Here is a 27,463-nt window from a genome sequence, read left to right on the forward strand (position 1 = left end):
TATATACATCCAGAAGTGTGTGTGTGTATGTGTGTATGTGTGTGTGTATTTCTTCTTTGCGTTAAGGGTATTCACTGGAAATGATGTATGAAATGAAATCCCCATGCTCAAGGCACACAGGGAACATCAGACAGAGCTGTGCAATCACTGCTGTGCTGAGCTTCGCTATTGGCAGATCAAATGTAGCCAGAAGAGCAAACCAACCCTGAAAGACTCTAGGGAAAACAATTTTTTTTTTAAAGTTATAAAATAACGTTCCGACCATTTTAATGTTATTTCTCCCATTTGCTCTCCCTCAGGGATTGCCACAGGCAGCCTGCTGCATTAGTGGAAGTCTTGTAGAGGAAGAGCCTCCCCACAAAGAATTCTCCCTAAAAGCCCTTCAGAATGTGTTAAAATTACATTTTGAATAACACTTTCCAGCTTTTTATTAAATTTTAACATGTTTTTTTTACCAGTTTAGAGTTTTTTATAGCAATGGCAGTGGGTGGTAAGGTAGGGATGGGGTGGTCTATGCTCTTTCTGCCTCCATCCTCTCATGTACATGTAATGTGATGTTGCCTCTATCAGAATCTGAAATAAATTACACGTCTCCTGGCAATGCCATGAAGTCCTAGGGAGAACCTGCAACAAAGGGAGTGGCTTCTAAGGCCATAAGAAGACTATGCAAATCCACCCCATTGGCTGCTCCTCTGGAGATGGCTTGGATAAATGGTTCAAATTGCTCCACCACCCTGCAGAGCTGTGAGGGCACAGATAGGGGGTATCTTTTTGGAAGAAAGATGCATATCCCTTTCCACATACCATAGCATTTCCAAATCTCTCTGCTCAGCATGAGATCATTTCAGTTTGGCTATAGATTGCTGAAGAAGGACATTTATTTATAATACTCAGTGTAGGAAATTAGGCCATTGTATTCCTTCACAGGGGAAAGATTCATAAAAAGTCACACAGAATTATTCTTATATAACTGACAATGACATTGTTGTAAGAAGGAAACAGAACTTTATTTGTCTTACTTAAAATGATATATAGAGCACTTGTCTGTTTATTCCACTGCAAACAGCTTCTGCAAAAACAGCGGTAAGTCCCTGGGGGTTCTGCTGATAGTTATAAGTTACTTGAGCAAAATCTCTCCAGTGAGTTACTGCCTTACAGGTATCCATTATTCTCGGTTCAAGGGGCTTTTTTAAAAAAAATATGTTACCTGTAATATTGCTTTTTAAAATATAAATTGTGTCATAACACAGCTACTTTTCAAATCAGTAAGTAAGTGTATCTAAATCAAAGGATGTCTTGCCAAAGGGGGAAAGAGTCAATAAATTGGCTTCATAATCAAATCTGGTTCGGGTTAAAGTGAAATTAGTTTGATGGATTTGGCTGAGACCCTGGTAAACAGCCTACATAATTAAAGTGTTGTACCTTAGTTTACTCTCCCCAGAAGCTTATGGGCAGCTCAAAGGCACAAGAGTGACAATCAGGAGCTAAGCTGAGCAAATGAACAGGCAATATTGTCACCCACACTTCATTCATTACCCCCTCCCTCAATATATCACCTATCAGAGGGATCAGCAGAATTTGTCTTCCATTCTTGGTAAGGATCACAAAATGTCCCCATCATTTAAGGGTGTAGTCATGTGTTTAAAAATCTAATAACCAATACTGGAAAATGAGCAGAAAATAAACACCAGAACATCAGCCCCGCTCTCCCATTTGCACAAGATTATGACCCTGGTGTCTATAATTTCTCAGCCTTCAAGTACACATTTGCAGAGCTTTTTAAAACAGATGGGGAAAAAAGAGAATATAGAGTCAGTGTGAAAACAGGCATTTTAGTGCCAATGAACAATTTTATTTTTCATCAAGGGAGGAAAAAGACTGCAAAAAACTGCCTGATATGGACAAAGGACATTGGAATAAGCAGCAACACTGACCTGGGTCATTATACCCCTATTGGTCCAATATTAACCAATCACAGCCATTCATTAAGAAGCTAACATTCAAAGCCTTCCCAGAGAGGAAATTTGTTTTAGAGGTTGAAGCATAGATCTGAGAAAAAGTAACCTGAGCTCTATTACTAGCTTTGCCCAGACTTCCTGTTAGAATTGGTTAAAATGTTTTAATAAAAACATTTGTTTGACCGAAGTGGCATTTCATGGCAAATTTTCATTTTGGTTGACATTTTCTGGTTATTCAATGAGAAACCAAAAATGAATGTATTCTTGGCATTTTTTTTGATCAGCTCTGCTTCCTGTACAGCCATGGGGAAATCACTTTCATTGTGTCAAAGCTACCACAGTCTGTAAAATCAGGATAGAAATAATTATCTACTTCATGGTGGTGTTCTGAGATTCAGTTAATGAATGTTTTTAAAGAGCTTTGAGATCCTTGGATGGAAGATGCGAAAGAAATGCAAAGTATTATTATTATTCAGAGTTAACAACCAAATTTCAACCATTTGCACTTATCCATCTTGACAACATGTACTCAAGGGAAGAAAACACATAACTTGTCAGCAGACAGTCCTCTTAATGTGGGTTATAAAACCACCTTCTTGATTACCATCTGGAGTAACATTCACAACTAAGGGATAGCAGATGTGCATGCATAGAAAGATGTAACCCACTGTCTCAATTCAATGGACACGCTGGCATTGCCATACTGGATTAATCTAGTCCAGTAACCTACCTCTGACACGGTCCAAACCTTGATGTGTCAGATAAAAAATGAATGACCCCTGCCACACAAAAGAAAACCAAGCCTAACCAACCAGCTGAAAAAACTCAGCCCACCCCAAACCAAACAAACAGAAAAAACAAAACCAAAACAAACCTGTTTCCATAATAACAATATACTAGTCAACTGTGCAATGCTGCATAGTGGATGAAAATATCTTCCAGACCCCTGCATCCAAATAGTTCATTCCTGGGAGCATGAGATTTGATTACTTTTTATCGTTATTAGTTATTACCTGCTATCCATTTTTCAGATGGGTTTTCTCCCTTGAAGGGTAGTCTGAAACTTCCATTGCCCTTGGATTTCCCACAAAGCTGAGGTTTGTGTTTTGTTGCGGACCTATGGCAGCACTTCTGAAAGTTGCCAAAGACACAGCCTGGAAACTGAAATCTTTTACTCTATGCTATTTGGGGGCGGGTCCTACGTAATTGGCCCCTGATGCAGCCTCTGGGTGCTACTGTTATCTAAATAAATAACAACCAGAATAATCATTTATCTGTGGAATAGGTACAATGCTGGGCAGAGTTTTCCCTCACTGCCCTGCCAAGGTGCCTCACTCTTGTTCTGCCTTAGATGGTAATTCAGTCTATTTCCATGAAACCTTTGGGCCCTCTGCTGAGATTTCCAACAAGGGTGGCAATTAGTGGCAATCATGGTGACAGATTTTGTGATGTGGATGTAGAAGAACCTTGTCAACAACCTGCAGAAATGAAATTTGCATGGATTTAATGAAAATAAATTGATGATGGTGTGTGTGTGTGTGTGCGCACACGCATACATATCCTTTCACCTTCAAATGTAATGACAAGTTGAGGAATCAGTTATCAGAGAAAAATGATTCTGGAGCAAATGCTGCCTTCAGATGTGCACACCTCACTCTCATTGAAGCCAATGGAAGTCATGCATCCAAGCACACTACTTAGCTTTATATTGAATGCAGTGACTAAAGCAGGCACTTGGCTCTATTTTATTTGCATATTTTGGCCATACTCTGCCTGGCCCTGATTCAGGTGTAAGAAACCTGTCCTTCTGTGCACCCCAACCTATGGGCCAACAGGCAAAAGGCTTGATTCTGCAAGTTGCTGAGCACCTGGCACTCTCACTGACTTCCAGGGGAGGTAAGAGCGCTCAGCACTGCATCAGAGCACACAGCACCTTGCAGGATCAATGCCAGAAATGACAGTGAGGGTGGAGAATGAATGGGGGATGGGACTAGCCATTCAGAGAAGTACATGCTGCGCCCTTGGGAAGGGGCAGCACATTGTTGTGCATCAGCTCTAGGACACATTGTGCTTCTCAATGTCTCCCAAAGCACCGCTGGGGTGGCACAGTACCTTACAGCCTTCAGTACTGATCTGTGTCCATTAGACACAATGAACCCAATACAACATCCATTGCTGTCAATGGGAGTCTTTCATTGGGCTTTGAGTCAGGCCTAGTGTGGCCCTTTGTAAGTAATAAGGTCAAATTTTCAATCGTGGGTGCCTCAGTTAGCTCAGGCTAAGACAAAGAAGCAAAGAGTATGCTATGGTGTGGGAAGGGCTCTTTGGTTAACTTGTGAGCTGGGCCTCAAAGAAGCCATAATCAAGCATACTTGAATCTATCTGTGCCACACTTAATCTTATCATTGTAACGTACAAACAACCTTCTACCACATTAGTGATGTTTACCTCATATTGTGCTCGCATTCATTTTCACTCATATGATACAAAACTGTAATGATATATAAGTGTTTTTTAATGTTAAGTAAGTGAAAACAGGTGGGTAATTTACCACTGGCTCTGCACAGATTGGAGCTGCCATTTCACAGAAAAGATGCTGGACTTTTTTTTTTTAATTTTATTTTCCCTGTGTCTGATGCCATGTTTACACACTATGTCACGGAGTCAAAGTCATGGTTGTCACCATATTGTTGAGCCAGCAGAATGAAGCAAAAATAAAGAGAACCTGAGCAGCCAAGAAAGTGCTAATGCCTAGTCACAAATGTTTATTTAGAAAGCTTCCAATCAGACAGGGGAATGAATAGCATTGACCAAGGGCAGGTCACAGACCTGTATTTAGATTGCATGCTTTGCCTGCCCAACTGCTTATGAACTGGTGAGCATTTGGTGGATGACTGCCCCTGGCGGCACTACCCCTAAACTAGAGATGACGATACAATGTCAGACAACACTGAACATTCAATTCCATGTTGGAAAGTTTGGATATTTATGGGATGCCTTTAGGCCCTCACATTTAAGATATTACAAGCCTCACGTCTGCTTTCCCTCTAAAACACCTTAGCTGTATAGTAATATTGAGAGATAACACCCCCCCAACTGAGATGGGGATCCCATTATGCTAGGCACAGTACACACATCATAAGAGAGAGCCCTGCCCCAAAGAGCATACAATCTAAATGGCACACAAAGGGGGAGAGTGGAAACAGAAAGCAGTCAAAGTGATTTACCCAAAGAGCCAACTGGGAATTGAACCAAGATCTCCAGATGATCCATCATATGACTTAGTTATTGTATTACATTGCTTCTTAGGTGAATAATACTAATTAATCTCATCCTCTAGAGCATTTTGTCTGGTAAACTTAGTGTTGCAAGATTTTGTTTTAGTTGTTCTTTTTTTTCTGGAATTCCTTTCTTTAAAAGATTTTGCTTACTAGCAATTGCTTCTAAAATTTCACAAAACAGTTGCAAAAGTGACAGCATAATTCTAGAAAATTTGCAACATTTAAAGACATTTATACCAAATTTGGTAGTGAAAGGTTTTATTGGTGAAGTTTTGCTCTTTCCAGTTAGCTATGTAATTTTTGCAAAGCAAAGTCTGACATCCTAATCAGCTCTGCTTCCCCTGCTACATTTAGCATCTCTGGAGGAAAATCTCTGTACCAAAGGTATTTGTTAAAATACAGGCAGGGGATTTCAAATACCTTAGAAATGGTCTGAAAAGTTTTCACTGAAAATTAAGAAATTTCCTGTGAAAACTCAGGAAGAAAGTTTATCTACTAGTTTAAATATGTTGTTAGCACTTCCCTCCCCCCCTAACAAAATTGCACCATTAACCAACTCTCTTAAGTGCCAAAGAATCTGAGCTTTCCAGGGTCTCCAATTTTCTGCATGGGTGGAGGGGACCCTAGACCTTAGCTCTGTTGCATGAGAGGTGAAGGCAATAGGATGTAGGGAGTTCATAAAGAAGGTGATCCCCTACATTCTGGAAAGCCCAGGTTTGCAGAGCCTTCCTATGTGCCACCATCCTGGATAGCTTAGGGTGGTGAAGGCAACAAGAATAGTAGGGCTGGAGCTAAATGGCTATATACATCTACCAGGCATTCTTCCTTGTGAGGAGGATATACCAGGTAGAAGACTGGATAGCATAGCTTTGTGGCTACAAAGTGGATCCAATTATACAGGCTGTGTGCAAATTTGCTCCAGAATGAGGGGCACCACAGACCCAGATTAAAAGAGCCATTCCACTCTAAGCCCCTCCTTCCTTTCCCTCAGTCTATAATTTTCTTCATTATTTCCCTTTGGGGATGCTATTTGTCATGCTTAGTCTCAGACAGTATATAAAATACATTTTACTAAAGTTCTTCTAACAAAAACGGCATTGAAACAACTTTTAAAGTTGTGAAAAAAATAACAGGAAATTCACACTTAGGCCCTTGAGGACGAAACATGACATATATCCTCCAACACTCAGGCACAATGGGGTGCACCATAAAAGTAAATAAGGGACACACCATGGTGCCTAGCTGTTAGAGGACATGCTTTTTGCTATTAAGTTAGCATTTCCTTACTTTTTGCCCTAACTTCGATGTGCTTTTAATACATTCACCATCTTTGTTATGTCTATATAAACCAATGCATGACTTATCTTAAGTTTACAGAATACATTTAAGTTTAAACACATTCATTAACATTTAATATACCAACCAAAATAAAGATTTATGCTGCAAACTGATAGGCAGTTTAAAATTAGGCTGCACACAAAATTAGGTTGAACACACATGTTTTACTAATTAAATATGAGTAGGAGACTTTAATGCAACCAGCTCTTATGCACACCGAGTATACATGCTAAATATGTATAGACTTCTGTAGCAAATTCAATTTCAATTTGCATATGCAGCAACATATTTTTTCATTGAAAAAGAAAAAACAAACAAAAAACTCATGTCCTTTCATTGTCCATTTTTTTCAATAGCAAAGCAATCAGGGGTGGTTACTAGGCTTCATAATACAAAACCAAGCTATTTTTCATTTATTTGATTACAAAAAGATGCCATAGCCAAACTTTTCTTTTGACATAAAAATCCCAATGGCATTTCTTTCCATTTTTCAAAATGATCAACTTTCAGGCTGAGGCTTTAGTTGCCATTTTTCAGCCTGGAATCTGGTGGATAATTGTTTGTGGGTAAGTCATAACCCCTTGATTATGGTAGAGATGTTGAAACATTTGGAACTACAGTAAACCACTAATTTGTCATACAGCATAACAAAGTGGGGGCATGATATACAGATGCGGTTAGATCGGTTAGGACCACTGGCAGATCTTATTTGATGACAGCATTTTCACAAGAGGGCACATCATAGAAAATTGCAGGTTATCTAGACAACCAGCATTGATACAAGATTCTAAAAGATTTCCCTTCTAGTCTATGATGAAACTTTGTACCTCTATGACACCTTGCAGTCCAGGATCTCAAAGTACTTTACAAACATTAATCCTCATAATACCCTTATCAAGTAGACTTGTATTATAATACCCTTTTATAGATGGATAAATTAGGGCATAGATGATAAAATTCATTATAAAGACTGAAGAGTCCTTCCCATATTTTGAAGCCAAATCACTCTCTCCTGCAGTGTAACACATTTACCTCAGAAGCGTACAGCCATTGAACAGAAAACATGGCAAATCTTGTGGATACTTCTGAAGTGATGTCCAGCTTCCAATAACATTCATTTCCCTTGTGTCCTTGGTTGGTGTGCTACATTTATTTACTGTTTGATTCAGAAGTTTGTTTATATGCACTATGCAGGTGATGTACTACTCAGGGAAGGGTCCAACTCCATTTAAGGTTCCATATGAGAGTGGATTAAAGGGCTAAAAAGAAGATAACTGGTAGTCTGAACTAAGGAAAATCTAAATAATCATATGAATTGTGGAGTAAACAGCTGCTAAGATTGATTAAATGATTCATCTTTACTTGGCCTTTAATCAATCTCAAAAGCTATTTGTTGCAAACATACTGCACAGTGACAGATTATTCCTGTTATATAACAATATAAAACATTAAAGAAGGTTTTCTAAGATCAAGGGAGTTTAAAAGTGCTGCACTGTCTCTCTTGTGGGTTCTCAGTAATGTTAGGGGCACAGCTAGGCTGAATATGGATCAGGTCTTGAGAGGTGCTGATCATCTGCTGAACAATGAGCTCAATGTGAGTTGCAGCTTCTCAGCATCTTTCAGGATTTGATTTTAAGTGAGGCAAGATGGGATTAAAAAGTAAATAGTTGTAAATGTTCAAGGACAGATCTTTAAAGAGAAAAATTGCTTAAAAGAGTGATCTGTGTCAAAAGAAAAATAGTGCTATGCTTAGTTACATAGGCTAGATTGTACAACCTTTGCGCATGGTGGTGAGCTCTTGCTCACACATTATCCCATATGTAAATGGAACTTGTATGAGTATGTGTGACACAGGCTCTTTGGCAAAGGTTCCCTATTCCTTGCAGACAACTCTAATTTAAAAGCTTACGAACTTACTAGACCAGGAACATATTTTGCAGGGTATCCAAAATACCTTTGTCCATAACTCTTTATCCATAAAGTGTAACATGTAAGGTATTGACAGAAAGCTCATAACTTGTCAAGGTTGATAATCATTCTGAGAGATAGGTATGGATAATATTTAAGGAATAATTTAACTGTACTGAAAGTATGTGTTATGGAAGTGGAATTAAAGTTAGTCACGAGGGGACAATATGTCTTGGTGCTGGCCCATTGAAGTATGAGGAAGTTGTCACCCCCCTAGTTAGCTGGTGATGTAATGCCAGGCTCAATTTTCTAGACTTGCGCCATCCCAAGACTCTCAATGGAAAAACCATCAGAGACAACTGCAAACAATTGAAACCACTTGGAGATAGAAAAGGAATGTTATAACAGACAGAGGTTCACTCTGTTCATAAAGACAAAAGACTTTCAGTATAACAGAAGAGCGGGGAAGACCCTCCAGATCCTTTCACTGGGGAGACATATTCGGAAACAGAAGCGTTCTCATGAAAAATTGTATGCTGATTCCTGTGAAACCAGCCAGCTATGCAACAAACTGAACTTTTGGACTGAAGAAAACTACTTTATTAGATAGGAAAGGTAACTATTAAGTGTAAACCCAGGTCTGTGTTTTATTATTTTGTTTTATATTGCAACCAGTTGTTTCCACCACTCTCTCTTCTTTCTAGTTAACTCTCCATTCTTTCTTAAATAAAATCCTTTTGTTTTATTATAAGTGCTCAGAAGGGCTGTGCAATTTTACAGGAATGGTGATTTAAGATAAAATTAGTGAACTAGTGCACATTGCACCTTTGAGGGCAGAGGATCTGGAATTTCTGTGAGAAGTTAGTGTCTGGGACTGGATAACACAGAGGAATTATTCAAAAGGAATCAGGGATTGGGGTGCACCTATTGTTAACCCACAATACAAAGACAGGGCTGGGATAGCACTGAGGAGAATGCTTGAGTGGCTGAAAGACTGGTGGTGTTAGGCAGCTGGCACCCAGCCAGGCACAGGCAAGATTCCCTCATGCTGGTGGCAGATGGCAACAAGATGACTCACAGTCCTAGGTACCCCAAGAACCATCACGGTAAGTGCTTCCTACCATGAGTAAGGAATGCACAGTCCAGCCTCTAATGGCAATAATATGATTATCCATCATTATATTATTATTACTATTTAACATTTATTACGGTAGTGCCTAAGGGCCTACCAAGGGTGGGGCCCTGCTGTGCTAGATACTTTGTGCACACAAAGTAGTAGACAGTTCCTGCCCCAAACAGCTTGCAACCTAGATTTCCCAAAGCACTTTACATACTCTATACCGGGGTGGTCAAACTATGGCTTTTTTACAGTTAAAGTGTGACTTGTGGAGGCACCTCCACCCCATTCTCTGCCTACCAGACTTAGAGGGAGCTCAGGGCTTCTGCCCTACGTCAGGGTGGTGGGGCTAGGGGCTTCTGTGAGAGACAACTGGTATCTGCTGAGAATGGGGAGGGCACAATTTAAAGGTTCAGCCCCCTCCCCCCGAACAGCTTGAGTCATGCTGTTATGCTATACAAAGCACATGGGATCTTTTATAGGAGCAGGCAAATACGCCACACTTATTGAAAATACAGCAGTTAGCATATGCTTTTCAGTCATACACATGCACACACACAGAGTCCTGTCAGTTTATAGTTTATATTATGTATATTATATGTTTATAGTTACCAGACTGTTGTAGCTCGAGTCAATCTAATGGCATGAGCACGAGTAAGGAGCTGGGCTCTTGTCAGTCGTGATTTGATGGTCCGAGGCTTTGCAGGACTGAACCCAGAGTTCCATGTCAAACACCCCAGCTTTATAGTTGTAAATTCCCATTTGAGTCCATGCATTTTGCAATGTCATCCTGTAATCATTAGTCCTTTAGTGGTGTTATCATTTGATGGTTATTGTCGGGATTTCCATCATTATCTCCTATTTGTTGTCTCGCCTTCGGGGGTGCCTGACTCACCTCTGAGGTAGTCAATGCTGCTAATGTTTAGCATCGGATACAATGGATGTTTTCTGATTGTCTCCTGGTCTTTCCATGTCTCTCACATTTTCTTGACCATCTGGACTTTTGTGATGGCTTTCACACCTTCTTTTCCTGATGCATGCACTCCTCATTCACGCAAACAATCTCTTACAGAAACCTTCAAAGATATACAGACAGCAGTATTTTATATTCAGTAGAGTACATTGTAAACCAAGCCTTACTAAATCTTATAACTAAAACAATTCACATTGGGGCTTCAGGCCTTAAACATTCCTCTAATCTCCTTAACATAGATACAATACAAGATCCTGTCTCTTATTGAAACCTTAAAACAAAGAAATGTATCTTTAACTAGAGTGCCCAATTTGTAATACATATAGGAAACCACAGTAGACATTATAACTTATCCTAAAACAAAAGGTAGGGTGACCAGATGAGAGATGTGAAATATCAGGATGCAGGGCGGGCTGGGGGCAGTGCTGGCAGAGCAACAACAACAACAAAAAACCCCCAAGAGCCGGTGGTGGAGGAAAAAACAAAAACAAAAGCAAAACAAAAACCAAAACCCAAGAGCCGTCGGAGCACAGGAAAAATCCCTCCCTAAATCCCCGCCCTGCCCCCCCGCCCCATCCCAGCTCACCTGAGCTTACTGCTGCGTCTTGCATCTCCCCCGTCCCTCCAGTTTTTGCGCTGCCATACAGCTGATTAGTGCAAGCCTGGGAGGGAGGGGTGAGGAGGAGGAATGTGCCGTGCTTGGGGAAAAGGCAGGGCCAGGGCAGGGATTTGGGGAGGGATCCATTAGAGGAGGGAGAGTTGGAGCCGGGGTGCTGGAGGGCAAAATATTGGAACAATTCGTGTCCTGACCGAACATCGGTTGGGATGCGGGAAAAACAAGTAAATATCGGGACAGTCCCGATAAAATTGGGTCATCTGGTCACCCTAACAAAAGGGTGACCACAATCAGTCATAATGGTTGTTCTGGTCTGTCATTCCTTTCTGCTATGCAAAAAGGGTGGCTGACAGGATAAAATCAAATCATACATTAATTCTCATAGTGCAATTATAAAACCCTGCTCCTACAATGCCCCCCCTCTTACTTTCAGTGTCCCTTCCCTGCAGCTTCCAGGTGTGAGCTCCATGGGGAGAGGCAGCAGCAAAAGCAGCAGCTTTCCCTGCAGCTCCCCGCTATTTGCCACTGCCTTTCCCCAAGGCCACAGCTCCCAGCTTGCTGGGCCCAAGCCGCACCATGTGATCAAATGGGGCCAGCAAACTCTGGCAAAAATCCAGGGTGGGGGGGCATGTGATTCCACATGCCTCTGGCAGTGGGGTGGGAGGTCTCATGGCTTCAGCCCTGTGGTGCATGCCTCTGCTCTCGAACTTCAGAAGATTGTCGAATGCGTCTCGGAGGGTCAGTACGTTTGGCCACCCCTGCTCTATACTGCATATAAAAGAATCACTCCATTACAGAAGTAAAATGCAGTCCATGGAAGCTGTTCAACAGCATGCACAACTACTGGACAAGTTTTACCCCAAACAATAAGAGAGAGATACAAGCAGCATGGAACTCAGTTTATGATATCTCCAGGATGCTTTTCATTATAAGCTGTTTGCATCCATCCTCCAGCAATTTTGTGAGAAGGAAAGACTTGGTGACCTGGCCATCTGAGTATCACATCTGACCTATGAGAATAAGAGCCATCTTCTTTCTTTGGAGGATAGTAGCACTTTCAAACGGGAAAAAAATGATTTTAGTACTTAATAATTATAATAGCCTGTGGAAGTAGAACTCATCAGATAAGCAAGGAACTTCCCTCCCTCTCCCCCACTTCCCCACTCACCCGCAGCAAAAGATATAGAAGCAATGCTGAATCCAGACTGTATGTCTGGGTCACATCTGCTTATCTTTTGGACAACTTTGTAGAAACTCTCAAGTGATATCTGTAGAGGAAATGACTTGTGAATGAATATAGGAAAATGGCTCAATTTCCAAAGAAACAGAACTTCACTGATCTCATGTGAAAAGGGGTTGTGTCTTGGGAAAGAGATAAGCAGTTGAGCACAGACCTTGGAGTGAGGATCTTTGGACATGAAGGATAACTTTTGGATATTAGTTGTAAATCAAGAAATGAGAGAGCCAATGGCTATCATTTCTATCTTGTTGCTAGCAGATGACTGGGAAGGTTTAGCCTGAAAAAGGGATGAGCTTAAAGAAAATTAATGGAAAATTCCCTATAGGAATTTGAATAGCCCATCGGAGCTGCTAGCAGCATAGTGGTTCCAGCTTGCAGGGAGACCCCTGCATGGAACAACATTGTTCCTTGGTATTTCTTAGAGTTGAACCGCAGCCAAAGCCTCAGATATGAACTCCACATTTTGAGAAACTTTGGATCTGGGTTGAAAACTTGCAGATGAGACCCATTTCAAATATTAATTCTAGTGAGTTTCAGGTCTGAACCAATATTCAACATGAAAGCTGATGAGTTTGACCATGTTTTGTGATGAATCTGCAGTATTGCATGATGTCAACTTCAAGTCACAAATCAGCCGAAGTTCTTTTAAACTTTAAACTAGGCCCAGGTCCAACAAAGAGATTGGATACTTGAGTGAACAATTCTACAAATCTGGGCTAGAGTCTCCAGATAAAGGACTAATGCAGGTGCTGGAAAGCTAAGTGAAACAGATTCAGAGTACATCTAAACAGCAATTAAACACTCGCAGCTGGCCCAACTCATCTTATTTGGACTGTGGGGCTGTAAAATTGATCTGTAGATGTTTGGGCTCTGGCTGAACTTCTGGAACACAATGGGGATGGAGGATCCCAGGGCCTGGGCTCCAGTCCAGGCCCAAATGTCTACACAGCAATTTTTAGCCCTGAAAGCCTGAGTCAGCTGACCCAGGCCAACCGTGCCACCGGTCTTTTATTCCAGTGTAGATGTACCCCCAATGAGAGAAAAAGTTTCTGTATTTTTCCCAGTTGAAAGAGAATGGACAAATACTTTACAAAATGCACCCTCTTACCAGACATCCATACAGAATAAGATTTAGCCTTGTCATACCTTCCACCAATGACTCAAACCTATTTATCAGCTTTTCACACAGATATCTCTTTGTTTCTTTTATGCTGCTTACACATAGGATGACCTTCCTGACTGATCTGTAAGGGCATTATCCTCTCCTTCAAATCTCTCCTCAAGACCCACTTCTGACACTACATTGGTAAGAAATGAACCAGTTAATGATGGCTAGGCTGGGGGACAGAAAAGGATAATGGATGCTTACTTTATCTAAGTATAACTATTTTAGCATCCTAATATAGCTATGTAGATAGAATAACCCTGGTCGGGGCTCTAAGGGTATGTTGATTTGTTCCAGTGTTAGTGTAGGGAGTGTCCTGAGTAGATGTTGCAGTTTCTTAGTGTATTCCACATCGGCGGAAGCATTCAATGTAGAGGTCCAGACTGTCATTTCGACCCTCCAGAGGAGTCCATGTGGAGTTCTTCTTCTTGTGCTGTTGGTGGGAGGGTACCTGTGTGTCAGTGTGTTGTTCAGTGTTGTCCAGAAAGTATTCTTTGAGTTGGAGATGGCGAAAGTAGGCTTCCAGATCGCCGCAGAACTGTATAATGTTGGTGGGGGTGTCTTCCGCCGACGTGCACTGGCAGAAATTGTGGAAAAACAACATCGCTTGCCTCATAACCTAAGTCATGCAGAACGCAATGCCATCCACAGCCTCAGAAACCACCCAGACATTATCATCAAAGAGGCTGATAAAGGAGGTGCTGTTGTCATCATGAACAGGTCTGACTACCAAAAGGAGGCTGCCAAACAACTCTCCAACACCAAATTCTACAGGCCACTTCCCTCAGATCCCACTGAGGAATACACTAAGAAACTGCAACATCTACTCAGGACACTCCCTACACTAACACCAGAAGAAATCAACATACCCTTAGAGCCCCGACCAGGGTTATTCTATCTACTACCCAAGATCCACAAACCCGGAAATCCTGGACGCCCCATCATCTCGGGCATTGGCACTCTCACTGAAGGACTGTCTGGATATGTGGACTCTCTACTCAGACCCTATGCCACCAGCACTCTCAGCTATCTCCGTGACACCACTGATTTCCTGAGGAAACTACAAAGCATTGGTGACCTTCCAGAAAACACCATCCTAGCCACCATGGATGTAGAGGCTCTCTACACGAACATCCCACACACAGATGGAATACAAGCTGTCAGGAACAGTATCCCTGATGATGCCACAGCACACCTGGCTGCTGAGCTCTGTGCCTTCATCCTTACACATAACTATTTCAAATTTGATGACAATATATATCTCCAGATCAGTGGCACCGCTATGGGCACCCGCATGGCCCCACAATATGCCAATATTTTTATGGCCGACCTGGAACAACGCTTCCTCAGCTCTCGTCCACTCACGCCCCTTCTCTACCTACGCTACACTGATGACATCTTCATCATCTGGACCCATGGGAAGGAGACTCTGGAAAAATTCCACCACGATTTCAACAGCTTCCACCCCACCATCAACCTCAGCCTGGACCAATCTACACGGGAGGTCCACTTCCGAGACACCACGGTGCAAATAAGTGATGGTCACATTACCACCACCCTATTCCGAAAACCTACCGACCGCTATGCCTACCTTCATGCCTCCAGCTTCCATCCTGGGCACATCACACGATCCATTGTCTACAGCCAAGTACTGAGGTACAACCGCATCTGCTCTAACCCCTCAGACAGAGACCAACACCTACAAAATCTCCACCAAGCATTCTCAAAACTACAATACCCGCACGAGGAAATAAGGAAACAGATCAACAGAGCCAGACGTGTACCCAGAAGCCTCCTACTGCAAGACAAACCCAAGAAAGAAACCAACAGGACTCCACTGGCCATCACATACAGTCCCCAGCTAAAACCTCTCCAACGCATCATCAGGGATCTACAACCCATCCTGGACAATGATCCCACACTTTCACAGGCCTTGGGTGGCAGGCCAGTCCTCGCCCACAGGCAACCTGCCAACCTGAAACATATTCTCACCAGTAACTGCACACTGCCCCATAGTAACTCTAGCTCAGGAACCAATCCATGCAACAAACCTCGATGCCAACTCTGCCCACATATCTACACCAGCGACACCATCACAGGACCTAACCAGATCAGCCACACCATCACCGGTTCATTCACCTGCACGTCCACCAATGTAATATACGCCATCATATGCCAGCAATGCCCCTCTGCTATGTACATCGGCCAAACTGGACAGTCGCTACGGAAAAAGATAAACGGACACAAATCAGATATTAGGAATGGCAATATACAAAAACCTGTAGAAGAACACTTCAACCTCCCTGGCCACACTATAGCAGACCTTAAGGTGGCCATCCTGCAGCAAAAAAACTTCAGGACAAGACATCAAAGAGAAACTGCTGAGCTTCAGTTCATTTGCAAATTTGACACCATCAGCTCAGGATTAAACAAAGACTGTGAATGGCTTGCCAATTACAAAACCAGTTTCTCCTCCCTTGGTTTGCACACCTCAACTGCTAGAACAGGGCCTCATCCTCCCTGATTGAACTACCTCATTATCTCTAGCTTGCCTGCATATATATACGTGCCCCTGGAAATTTCCACTACATGCATCTGACGAAGTGGGTATTCACCCACGAAAGCTCATGCTCCAAAATGTCTGTTAGTCTATAAGGTGCCACAGGATTCTTTGCTGCTAATATAGCTATAAAACTCTAAAAAATTAATATATTGTCTCTATCCCCCAGCCCATCAGATGTCACTTATCTTCTTTGCCTGTAAGTGTTTGAGGCAAGCACTGTGTCTTTCTACATGTTTGTGCAGAACCTAGCTTAATGAAGTCCAGACCCGACTGGGGGTATTGTACCTCTTTGCAGCATCTGCAGGCAGAGATTGCAGGAGGAGAGCTCCCACCTCAGCACTAGCCTTTCCAAAGGGTTCAGGGAGGGAAGGTTGGGCTATCAAATCTCCAACCCCTAAATATTGATTGGGAGAGCTGGCTTCCTGCAGGGGTGGGTAAGAGAGGTGTTTTGCCAGTTCTCCCTGGAGCTCTAGAGCCACTGTAGCATGCTGTCTTGTACGTTGAATTGCAATGGCTTCACCAACACTATGCTGTCAGAACTGCTGCCAGCATACAGCTTATCATCAGCTCCCTCTGACAAGCTCTCTGTGTTCCTTCAGCCTCTGGCTACTGTTTACCTAGCCCCACAGATCCTAGTGAACACCTTACTCTGTTTAGCCCTTCTCAGCTCCACACATGGCTTTGTGGCAGCCTCTTCTGGGCCTAGTATGGGCCTAATCTGCCGGGCTCTCTTTGCTGGTGCTTCCTCCAGGCTGCTCAGTTGCTTTACTAGCCTCTCATTTCCACTCCTCTGCATGGCTGTACAGCTGTCAGTGCCTGCCCATGTTCTCTGCTGACTCGCCTAGCGTCCAGTCCCATCGGCTCTGTACCTTGGCTCAGCTCCTCCATTTGGAATCTAGTTAATCTAGGCCCTCAATTCCATTTCCTCCCCTAGAATCTGGGTTGTTAACACATCACTCTGACCCCAGTAATTTGTGGGAGGAAGGGCTGGTCCTTCGTGATAGTTGGCTTTGCTCACAAGAATGCAGGCTTCCCTGGGAACCTTCTTCTAAAAGATAACTGGGGTTTTCATCCATCTTCCTTGTTTCAGGTCACTGACCAGTTCCCCAAGTCACCTTGAATGTCATACAGTTCCTCAGGTGGAGAAAGGCTGACTATAGTGAACCTCCATGTCCCAGATACTTCCATACCAACCACGATAAGGTATCATTATAAATATTGCTTAAAATTGCAAAGTAGATACATAACAAGTAGGGAAATGCCATTTATTTAGTAACATTCAATGTCTCTTTCATGAACTGGGGCTATTGCTTTATAACCAAGTACACAGTTTGTCCCTGTAGATATCTCAGGCCACGTCCAGACTAGGAAATAAAATCGATTTTAGATACGCAACTTCAGCTACGAGAATAACGTAGCTGAAGTCGAATTTCTAAAATCGAGGTACTCACCAGTCTGGACGGGGCGGCATCGATGTCCGCGGCTCTCCGCGTCGATTCCGGAACTCCGTTCGGATTGATGGAGTTCCGGAATCGATGTAAGCGCGCTCGGGGATCGATACACCGCGTCCAGACTAGACGCGATATATCGATCCCCGAGCAATCGATTTTAACCCGCCGATGCCGCGGGTTAGTCTGGACGAGGGCTCAGAGATTCAGTCTGAAAAGCATTAATCCAGAAACTTGAGGGTTCTGTCTTTCTGGTACTTATCTAAGAAGTGAGATAACTGCAAGCTATGATTTACAATGAAAACATCATTGTTATACATTTAAAGCAGACAGCCTTGCAGTCAGCAACTTGTGATGCTGAAATATGAATGTTGTGTCCATATTCTCTGTGGGGCTAGCACACAGGCTGCACTACCGGGCTATGCAGCAAGGATGGCAAATAGTGGAAAAAGTATGGAAGCAGCAAAGGATTAGACACTTGTGACCTTCCTGGGCCAGAGTTTTTAAAGGAGGCTGAAACCTTTAGGAGTTCTTTCCCTTTTCCCAAATAGCTGCCATAATTTTCAGGAGGAAAATATTGGGATTGTGTCTGAGGTAATAGTGGTGTGGAATCGTAATAATGCCATTATTAATACAGGTACAGTATGGGTCAGTAAATAAATACTCTTCAGAGGAATGTTTTTGATGTTTACAATTTTGCTTTTGAGTATTAAGCGTAGTGGACCCGCATCCATGAAATTTTTGGCCACAGTACAGTGTTTTATTAGAGAAAGGAGAGGGTTCCTTTAAAAAACATGAATTAAAAACATTTCATGCCAGTTTCAACTCTGCTCCAGGCTGCCTGCAATCCACTGAAGGAGTCTCCGGTAACGACCTTTGACCTGCTTAAAAGTATTTATTCTGCTTTTTGAAGGAATACTTTATTAAGAGATCTGTTCTGCAACTGCCACTTTTAATTGGAAACACTACACTATAATTTCACTGTGGTCTTGGTTTGTTTCTGTTCACCAAACTGAAAAAGATAAACCGTGCACAGCCCTATAGTATTTAAGAGTTGGACGCAATTTGAAAAAAATGACACTTGATTCATTAAGAAGCTTAATTCTACTACATGAGAACTGGAATCTTCTGATTCTGCTATCTGAGAACTGGCATATTTTGATTCTTTCCAGAAGTCCACTCATACAACTGTCAACCAAACAAACTCAACCAATGAAACACAAGATGAAAATATTACATTATCAGAACAAATTTGCCACTGGCAGAATAGAGCTCTAACACAAAACACTGTTACCTAGAAATTTCTGAAAACTGTTTAACAATTTCCTATGTATCACATAAATTGCAGGGATGAAGGTAAGACTTTCGAGAAAAAAAAAGTATACACTTTGGACTGATGGCAACCTGCGGAAATATTGATGGCCTGATATTGCACAGCAAGGATATTGAGAGTTGCATAGAAAAACACATAGAAAATGATGAGCAGAACAGGGAACACAGGGAAATCCAATCACCCGTTAGTTAGAACAGGGGTCGGCAACCTCTCAGAACTGGTATGCTGAGCCTTCATTTATTCACTCTAATTTAAAGTTTCGCGTGCCAGTAATACATTTTAATGTTTTTAGAAGATCTGTTTCTATAAGTCTAATATATAACTAAACTATTGTTGTATGTAAAGTAAATAAGGCTTTTAAAATGTTTAAGAAGCTTCATTTAAAATTAAATTAAAATGCAGAGGCCCCTGGACCAGTGGCGAGAACCTGAGCAGTGTGAGTGCAATTGAAAATCAGCTCGTGTGCTGCCTTCGGCACGCGTGCCATAGGTTGCCTACTCCTGAGTTAGAATGTTGCTGCATAGCCAGTGCCATCAATTACTCTGGACAAGTAACAATCTTAGGGTATGGATACACTGTGAAATGGGGTGTAATTCCTACTTGTGCTTAGTGCAAAGGACTACACCAATACTTAACCTTATTTGCACCCATGTGCAGAATTGCTGACACTTTCACAGGAACACAACCACCATCTTCCTCATGGGCACCATGCAGGAAGTTGCAGGAATAAAGTCTGAATGAAAGCCCCCAGTGATATTAATTTCCTTCAGATTTTTAAGTCAGCTTCAGTGTTCTGCAATATGGATAGGTGGCACGCTGAAATCCTAGTGACGTATAGGTAAGCAGTTGCAAAGTAAAACATTGTCTTTGCATGATGAGTACAAGCACATGAAGTTTCTTCTTTGAGAGAAGGCAGGAAAAGTCCATCGAGCCACCTTCATGGAACTTATAGGGAGAAGTACAGGTGCAGGAGGGAAGAGTTTGGATGAGGCACCAGGATGTCAGTCTGTGTGCACATGGCTGGAATTCTAACTGCTGCTGCAACATCTTTGTAAATATTCCTCTTAATAAAAAGCCAGTTTAGTTGTACAAGCATGGAATCCTTTCACGTTGTTACCCAACATGTGGTGCATAAGAGTCTAAACTAATAGTCAGTACTAAATGGACTCAGATTTTTTTCTGTTACTTTCAGCACGGAGGTTCCCAAAATTGTGGTGTGTGTAAGACCTGGCAGATCACATTGTGCCATTTCTCCTCCTTATTTTCAGCTGATAAACTGTCATTAAAAGACAGTGAAATACTTCCCTAATATTACTTTACTACGTAAGTAATTGCTGTAGTGTTGCCACAGGGAGGACATCTGATTGGAAATGGGAGAGGGAGTGATCTGTGTGATGGTGAATGGAAGGGAAGGTGTTCATGAGACAACTCCTCTGTGAGTATGTGGTTCACACGATGAAAAAGTTGGAGAGCCCCTGCTGCTTTAGCACATATCCTTGTTTTCATTATTGGAGCTACTGAAATGGTCGATCACATGACCACTGAGCCTGAGTCTTAGACCAGTTTTACAGTCTGTGTAACTCCACTGATTTTGATAGAACTGCACCTGATTTACACTGGCGTAAGTGAAGAGAAAAACCAATCCCACTGCCTTAACAGAAGTTAAAAATCCAGTAACATATTGCATTGCTGAATTTATTTTAGTTTTAGAAGAAACTAGCATAAGGCACTTGTAGCACAATAGGTAACAGACTTCATCTTGGCACCAGCCATCAGTATCAAATGCTTCTCACTGGCCTTTACTAGTTTATACCCTCTCCGTTCATTCCAGAAGGAACGACCTTACTTCTTACTAGGTGCTCTGCTGTTCCTTATGGCCACCTAACAAGAGCACAAAGTGTACTGCTCAGCATTAAAACAACGGCTCACACTGCTATTTCCTGACCTCCGCAACCCCAATCAGACATCAGCCCTCTTATTCTGAGTACAGCTCTGCTGGTGTACTGCAAAAGCTGTAGGACAGATTTGTTTTTCTTTTTAGTTTCAAAATCCATCCTTGACCACATGCCTTGGCATAAAGATGCAGTGAAACAGTTCAGAGAAGTTGGAATGCTGTCATATTGGCTTGCTAGAATTTAAGGTACAGTTGTTCTGGATAAACTAATTAATCTTAAACATCAACAAGAAGAAAAATCCTGGACATTAGCCTTCTATTTACTGAAAATGCAGGAAGCAAATCAAAAAGACTTGGCTCTTTTCTTCTTCAATTTATAAACTATTTCCAACAATGATGAGCTGGCGAGTTGTGATATTGACTCTGATTATTGCTGCTGGTTGGCTTATTACACCTGTGAATTGTGTAAACCTTGAGTCTATGCTAAAACATGCCTGTATTTTTCCTAATCGGGCTCATTTGGTTGTTTTACCCACCGGAGAGGTGGGTAAAACAAACTGTAAAAACTGTAAATAACCCCAGCTATACATACAATATGATGGGGGCTAATTTAGCTACAACAAGTGAGGAAAAAGTTCTTGGCGTCATCGTGGATAGTTCTCTGAAGATGTCCATGCAGTGCGCAGAGGCGGTCAAAAAAGCAAACAGGATGTTAGGAATCATTAAAAAGGGGATAGAGAATAAGACTGAGAATATATTATTGCCCTTATATAAATCCATGGTACGCCCACATCTCGAATACTGTGTACAGATGTGGTCTCCTCACCTCAAAAAAGATATTCTAGCACTAGAAAAGGTTCAGAAAAGGGCAACTAAAATGATTAGGGGTTCGGAGAGGGTCCCATATGAGGAAAGATTAAAGGGGCTAGGCCTCTTCACCTTGGAAAAGAGAAGACTAAGGGGGAATATGATAGAGGTATATAAAATCATGAGTGACGTGGAGAAAGTGAATAAGGAAAAGTTATTTACTTATTCCCATAATACAAGAACTAGGGGTCACCAAATGAAATTAATAGGTAGCAGGTTTAAAACAAATAAAAGGAAGTCCTTCTTCACACAGCGCACAGTCAACTTATGGAACTCCTTACCTGAGGAGGTTGTGAAGGCTGGGACTACAACAATGTTTAAAAGGGAACTGGATAAAATTCATGGTGGTTAAGTCCATAAATAGCTGTCAGCCAGGAAGGGTAAAGAATGATGTCCCTAGCCTCTGTTCATCAGAGGATGGAGGTGGATGGCAGGAGAGAGATCACTTGATCATTGCCTGTTAGCTTCACTCCCTCTGGGGCACCTGGCATTGGCCACTGTCGGTAGACAGATACTGGGCTAGATGGACCTTTGGTCTGACCTGGTATGGCCGTTCTTATGTTCTTATGTACTGTAAGGTCTTTGGGACAGGGGCTGTCTATATTATACCAATTAAACTGGGTTCCCAACCTGGTTGAATCCTCTAGGCACTACTGTAAAATAATAATAAATAATAACTATTGGGGTCACTTGGCTTTGATCTTGTAGCTTTCTCTTCTCGGCATATGCTCAGCTCATGTCTTTAAATAGTCTGAAGCCATAACTATAATAATTTGTCCAGCTATCCATAAATTGCTTTATACTTAATGAAGGAGAATTTTAAGGCAGTGTAGAGGATTTAAGAGGCCTCTCTCAGCTCAAAGGTTGCTCTTCCCATAGTCTTTGCCTAATGTTTTTTCTCAGACTACACAAATAACCTAAGCAATTTTGATATCCACCCCATTTGTTTTATCCTTTTCCTCCCTCTCTGTTCACTAGGTCTTAGCATATGTATGTAGAGCAACTAGCATGATAGGGCCCCAATCCAATTAGTGAATGCTAGGGACAACCAGAATTCAAATTATAAACAGAGAAATCATAATATCAATGAACTGGTGCCTATCTGCCTGGCATCAACTATTTTACTTCCCACACTTTATTAGTTAGATAAATTCAGATTGCCTTCCATAGCAATCCATGCTTGAATAATAAGAGTATAGCAGTAAGTATATATTATCAACCACTTGTCCAGGATGGTGACAGCGATTGTGAAATGCTCAGGGAGATTAGTGGTGCTACAAAAACAGAAAACATAATAATAATGGGGGATTTCAACTATTCCCATATTGACTGGGTACACGTCATCTCAGGACAGGATACAGAGATACACTTTTTAGATACCGCTAATGGCTGCTTCTTGGAGCAGCTACTCCTGGAACTTGAAAGGGAAGAGGTAAGTCTTGATTTAGTCCTAAGTGGTGCACAGGATCTGGTCCAAGAGATGAATATAGCTGAACCACTTGGTAATAGCAGGGCTGGCCTTACCATGAGGTGAATGGAGGTGGCCGCCTCAGGTGCCAGACTGTGGTGGTGGTGGGGGGGGAGCCACTAGGACCCAAAGTGTAGAAAATTGTGTCTGCTGCTGGTGCATATGTATTCTCTCTGCTCTAGAGGCACAGAGATGGTGCTGTGCTGTGCTGGAGGAAGGAGGGTACAAGAGACATAACAGGCAGGCAGGAGAAAATGTGAGAGGGAATAACAGAAAGCAGCAGGAGCTGCAGGGAGAGAGAGGAGGACGAGCCTCTTATGTATCTCTCTAGTACCTCCAGGAGCCTGGACTGATTAACACCAGCTTCTCAGGGAGCTTCCTGTTTCCTGCTGCTTTCCTGAACCCACTTCAGGAGAACAGGCCATCAACTGAAGTAGTAGGAGCCAGTTAGACCCTTAAAATGCTGATATCTTCCATCACTCAGGCCCTACTACTCGCCTGTTTATTTGTTGCCTTCAGTTATTGGGTGTTGAGAGCCACTATAGCTGGCACAGAACAGCAGTCATGAGTAAAAGAAGAAAACGCCCCTTTGGGGCACCATTCAGAAGAAGAAAGAAAGCAAAGGAAGCTTTTCTATCTAAGCAGGAAAGAGATCTCCTGAGATACATAGACACAAATGTTCATGGTGAGCCTTCCGGCTCCAGTGAGGATGTGAGTGGTGAGGAGATGCCTAATCTTCCAGTTCATCAGAGTGCAGGTGACCTGGCAGTTACTGCAGCATCCATATCTCCATCTAAAATGGATGTAACTATGCACATTCCTGAAGAAAAGTGTAGATCAGAGAAGAGTGTGGTGGAGGTGCAAGAAACAGCTGCTGTTGAGTTTAGTTCCTTATGTCTAGATGATCCAGGACTGTGGACCCACTTGAGCAGTAGCCTGAGGGACTTCCTTGTACTGCAAGGGCCACAGCAAGTGAAAACCTTCATGTTCCCCAAAGACAATGAGAATAGAAGTTTCCATCCAACACATTACTGGTGTGAAATCCCCAATGCTGACAAAGTGGAGAGGCCAGGGCTTATGTACTCAAAAACCCAGAATGCTGCATGCTGTTTTTGTTGCAAACTCTTCCAGTCTAATGTTCCAGACACATTGGGTTCTACAGGAACAGGAAAAATCTGGCTAGAAATCTGGCATGCCATGAGAAGGCAGCAAATCACCAGAGAGCATTAAATAGGTGGAAAGAGCTTGAGATGAGACTAAGGTTAAAGGCCACCATAGATGATCAGCATCAAGAGAAGATTGCATTAGAGTTTCTTTACTGGCAAAATGTTCTGAAAAGGTTAATTGCCATTGTGAGAATGATTGTTACCCAAAACCTAGCACTGCATGGCACTTCAGATCAGCTGTATGTGCCAAACAATGGAAACTTCCTTAAAATTGTGCAGCTGATGGCTGAGTTTGATGCTCTACTCCAGGAGCATCTAAGAAGAGTCACCACCCAAGAAATGTACACACACCACTACTTTAGAAAAACAATTCAAAATGAGATCATACAGTTACTGGCAACAAAAGTTAAACAGAGGATTGTGGCAGAGCTGAAGTCAGCAAGATATTACTCTGTTATTCTGGACTGCACACCTGACATCAGCCATATGGAACAAATGACTTTAATGGTGCGTTTTGTAACAACAACAGAACCTAGTGAAAATGTCCCTGCAATGGTGACTGTCAGAGAGCATGTTCTAGAATTTATTGACATTGATGATACTACAGGAGCTGGTATGACAAATGTGCTTCTTAAAAAGCTGGAAGATACAGGAATTATGATAGCTGACATGAGAGGTCAGGGCTACAACAATGATGCCAACATGAGAGGAAAGAACAGAGGATTGCAGACACGGATCCAAGAGTAAAACCCTCAAGCTTTTTTTGTCCCATGCAGTTCTCATTCATTGAACTTGGTGGTCAGTGATGCAGCATCAGGATCTAGTGAGGCTGCTGAATTTTTTAATCTAATTCAAAGCATCTGTGTATTTTTCTTTGCATCAACTCATCACTGGCAAATTTTGAAGCAACATCTGGGAACATCCTGTCTGACACTGAAACCACTGAGTGACACGCGGTGGGAAAGTCGAGTGGAGGTGATAAAGCCTATCAAACAATAAATTGGGAAGATAGATTATGCCATAGTTGCCATTATGGAGGATAATGCTATGACAGGAACTGTTCATGGGAGAACAGTGGCAGAGGGAAATGGAATCACCAGAAACATACATAACTTCAAATTTCTGTGTGGCTTAGTGTTGTGGCATGACATACTGTTTGAAATACATGTTGTAAGCAAGAGACTCCAAAGTGTTGACCTTGATATATCTGGAGCAATGGAACAATTGGACAAAGCAAAGACATATCTACAGTCTTATCGGTCAGATGAGGGATTTCAAAACGTTCTGAAGAGTGCACGGAAGTTGGCAGAGGAACTTCACACTGAAGCTATTTTACCACCCATTCAAGAATACAACTGTAACCCCCAAGGAGATGACATAGATTCCTGGGACTCTGTCTGCTGGCAGCTCAGGATGAGGCACACTGTCCCTGGTAGGGAGGGGGAGCCAAGGCAGACTCAGAGTCTGCCCAGAAACCAATAGGGAGTGACAGGCCCTCCTAGGGAGAAGCCATTTTGGAGTCTGTCTGGAGCCAGTGAAGGGCAGGGCAGGACTGGTTGTGTGGGGAGCTGGTAAGTCCCAGGCCTGCAGGCAGGGTTCCCCCTGCAAAGTGGCCTCTAGGGACCCAACCGCAGATCCCTCAGCTGGGTTTTTCCTTCCCCACTGATGATTCCCAATTTGTAGTGTTTGCTGGGAAATTTCCCCAGCCAGGCTGGGTTCACCCTCCAGCTCCCTAGGGGAGCCCAGTCACCACATGGTCAGCTCTGCTCTGGCTGCTAGTCCAGGGAAGCTGCCTGTTGAGTGTGTGACTGGAGGCTGGGCTAGGAGGCTACAGTTTGGATGTTAGTATAGTTGTATAACCTACCTTGAGCCCTGCGCCCCTTTGTGGTGAGGGGAAATCCTGGGACCGACCCAGCCTAATTCCTGTCTGAGGATGAACCCTGACAGCAGACTGCAGCTCCTCTGCAGGGACTGAGGAGTCCAGCATCATCTTTGAACCTGAGGATCATTCATGGAGTTTGTGAGTGTACCATCTTTTAGTTAGTTAGTCAGGGAATTTGTGCTGGGGACTCCCTACTCCCTGAACTGTGTCCTCCAGACAGGGAGGAAGGGTTTGAGGATTTTATAACCCGCTGCATATTACACCTGTGGAGGGATTTACCATCTCCTTCCACTTGTGAATCTTTGGGCTGTACTGAACCCAGTCAGCCACACTGTTAAACCACTGCAGAGAAGAATTTTGTGGTTATAGGTCATCAAGGGCCCCAGCAAAGTACGCATATCAACGGGATACCACTTTTACATTTGCTGCATCAAGTCACAGGTATTTTCAGTGTGGGCACCGGTGACCCTAAAAATAATGTTTCACCCTGTTATGTTGTATTTGTCTCCTGTTTAATATAATTATTGTGTTGAATATATTTATATGTGTTTGTGTTATTTCTTGGAAGTCTCCAACTATCTGGCAAGTAAGTGGGGATTACTCTGTAGTTAGAATTTTCTGCCTGAACTGCCCTGGTGACCTTGCCAGGAAGGAGCAAGGTAGGTGGAGGCACCACCAAATAATTTGATAGGAAAAAAAGAAAGAAGATACACCCTGCTGAGGGATGGCGAGATCCAAAAGAACCCAGACCTGTCCATCAAAACCTGTAAGCGGATTGGCATTAAAGGAGATAACCAGGTGGAGAGAGGCGCTACACAAGAGTCACCGAAGAAGATGACATTTTGATTACGAGGCATGGGATAATCCCATAAGAGACCCCAAACAACAATTCAAAGTTGAATTCTTTAACCTGATGCTAGATTGTGCAATACAGTCAGTTGAAGAACGTTTCATGCAGCTCAAGGAACACAGTAGTATATTTGGGATGTTGTATGATATTCCAAAATTCCTCACTATACCTGAAGAAGCAGGTATACACCAGCAATGCAGGACACTAGAGACAGTGTTTACACATGATGACATGTGCGATATTGATGCGAATGGTTTAGGTGATGAACTGAAAGCCCTTTCAAGATGCTATTTGGTCACCCTAGCTGAAATGTAAGTGTGAAAAATCAGGACAGGAGGTGGGGGTAATAGGAGCCCAAATAAAAAAAAAGCCCCAAATATTGGGACTATCCTTATA

The sequence above is a fragment of the Gopherus flavomarginatus genome, chromosome 2, assembly GCF_025201925.1.
Source record: "Gopherus flavomarginatus isolate rGopFla2 chromosome 2, rGopFla2.mat.asm, whole genome shotgun sequence".
NCBI lineage: Eukaryota > Metazoa > Chordata > Testudines > Testudinidae > Gopherus > Gopherus flavomarginatus.